Below are 2,524 nucleotides of genomic sequence, written 5' to 3' on the forward strand. Positions count from 1 at the left end.
CCAACTTTTCATTAACCACAGCTTTAAAAGGCCAACTACTTTTTCCTGATATTACTGAAGGCCAACCAGTTAAAAAGGCCAAATTCTAGGTTTTTTGGCCTGAAAAAGGCCAACATGGCAACTCTGCTTGTGTGCTTCACGCGAAACCGGTCTTTTCTATAGTCCTTGCTTGCCGTGTCCGTCGTAGTCATCACCCACAATGAACTGAGAGCATAAACAAGTATTGTCTTCTTGCTCTACCGTAGTTCGATTCACTCGTAAATCCTAATCTAATATTGCCTCCTGAGCTGCGGCTTTATTGTTTTTGCAAGTATTAATGTAGTGCACTTTTCGCCATGCCTGTCAGCCGTGTGGGTGAGTAATTTGGCGTTAATTCATTTATCTGATTTAACCACTTGATCTCAATGGTATTTTGGTTAGGCGGTCGTGTCAATAACTGAAGAACCTAGATGAAAGTCAAATAACCACTACAAGCAACACCAGCTTTTAAATGTAACCAACCTAATGAACAATAGGGCCCCAGTTTTTCTGAATCGATGACGAAGACAGCAAATTTCTTTGATGGGAGGATTTGCAGCCCCTCCGCCACATGATATGAAGCTGTCATAAAAGTTTCCACGAGTCGTCAAAATAAAAGACTTTCAGCGTTATCAATTCATTGCGTGTTTGACATCCCACCAGTTATAACATTTTTTTTTTTTTTTTTTTTTTTTTTTGCTCCATTATGAATGCAACTTAATTTTTCAAGAGGCGCAATAGCACCGTGACTAATTTTTTTTTTTTAAATTCACTATTATTCGAATATTTACTGAATGATATCTTTTCAACGTGCTTGTAGACTAGATTGTCTATTTTTCTAATAAAATTGTTTATTTGGAGATTTGCGAGTCATTTTGATACAGTAGTTTTATCGAAACACACACACGTCGAGTAACCTAAGACTCGCGTCTTAACCCCACAGAATTATATTTGTAGGCTAGTACTTTCTTTGCTCAGTGAGAGAGAGAGAGAGAGAGAGAGAGAGAGAGAGAGAGAGAGAGAGAGAGAGAGAGTATAGGGTTACTGTGGTCTGTTTAAAGGTTAAAGTTTCCTTCACTTTTGTAATTTGCAGTCAGTCTTTCAACTTTCATCAAAAGTGACTATTTCAATCCTTTTATATGTTGAATCTCCATGCGTTTTCTTCAGACATGTCTGTGTGATCGTTACTTGCTAAGAGTTGTAAGATCAAGCATTCTGCGTGTTATATAGTCAGGGCATGCAAACGGTGCATATTTTTTTTCTATATAGATTTTTTGAGGTGATAGTGTTTTTTATAATAGGTGTGCATTTTTATTAATTTGTCGACTTTCATTTATTTTCGGTACGTGTAAAATAATCAATTATCTTTTATTTCAGTTTGTTCCATATCCTTAAACGATCAGATTGAAAAATTAATTAGTTCCTTTAATAGCGCCTGATATGTCACATCACTTATATTGTATTGAAGTAAGACGATAAATTTCACAGCAGTGAACCTTATTTAAAATATCTTGGCATATCCCATTATTAGCCTACAAGTATATTCACACAGCTTTGATTATATCTATCAATAGGGCCTACTTACCGGCAATTGACGATAAACCATGAAATAAACACCTAATTCAATATAATTATCAAGTATCCATTTTTGTTAATACAAACTGATGATCATGTGAATATTTTTCTTCGAAACCGAAAGGAATTTCAACAACCGATATTTTTTCTTAGCAAATTTAATTTTACTTTTTAGTGTTTTCATGTACGGTCCCTACTGGTCCTTACTCTCACTGTTATCAACACATAAAAGCATTATTCACGTATTCATCGTTTATATGTTCTTCAACTAAGGGTTCATTTTTTTTATATTCATACTACTACCATGAACTCATTTTCGTCATAGTTACGAAATGTAAAACGGCTCCACATTTTTTAGTGAAACAATTTTCTAGAATGCTTGTAGTCTAAACAGCTTCATCTCATTCTCGAGTCCTTGAAACGTAATGACAGCGCAAGAAAACTTCAGTATGCGCTGTATACTGGAGTATTGGGTACGTCCTCGTGTTTGTCAAATACTATCGTAGGAATATTCACTAATTGAGTAATTGGTAAGCATTTTTACTTTAGTTACCTTTGTCAGGAGGTTATATTTTGATAGGCATGTATTTATTTGTTTATGATTTTCATAACTGGAAAGCTACTTGATCGAATCTCATGAAAATTGGTGGGGTGATTAACCACGAGCCATGGGCAATTTGATTAAATTTTGGGAATGATTATATATATATATATATATATATATATATATATATATATATATATATATATATATATATATATATATAATATATATATATATATATTAATTTTGCTATATCGTGGTCATTTTTTCTACCTTTTTCTATCTTTTGTGGTAAATGATGACCAATGAGTAACCTATGTACTTAAAATGTATTTCGGTATTATTTTACTGTATTACAGGGCAATGTAACTTTGGGGAAAAAACTAC

The 2,524-nt window shown here is 33.6% G+C and overlaps 1 long non-coding RNA gene across 4 annotated transcripts in view; it reads left to right on the forward strand.

Annotated features, from left to right (window-relative positions):
- The first annotated feature begins 236 nt into the window (after positions 1 to 236).
- Positions 237 to 2,524, forward strand: part of LOC137642211 (uncharacterized) — a 42,335-nt gene continuing 40,047 nt past the window's right edge. For 3 of the 4 annotated variants that reach the window (XR_011044693.1, XR_011044694.1, XR_011044695.1), the window contains exon 1: positions 1,987 to 2,123. This is a non-coding gene — a long non-coding RNA (uncharacterized lncRNA). Of the gene's footprint in view, positions 355 to 1,986; positions 2,124 to 2,524 lie in introns of those variants that run through there. The other variant, XR_011044696.1, reaches the window with a different exon arrangement.

The sequence above is a fragment of the Palaemon carinicauda genome, chromosome 6 (genome assembly GCF_036898095.1).
Source record: "Palaemon carinicauda isolate YSFRI2023 chromosome 6, ASM3689809v2, whole genome shotgun sequence".
Classification (NCBI taxonomy): Eukaryota; Metazoa; Arthropoda; class Malacostraca; order Decapoda; family Palaemonidae; genus Palaemon; species Palaemon carinicauda.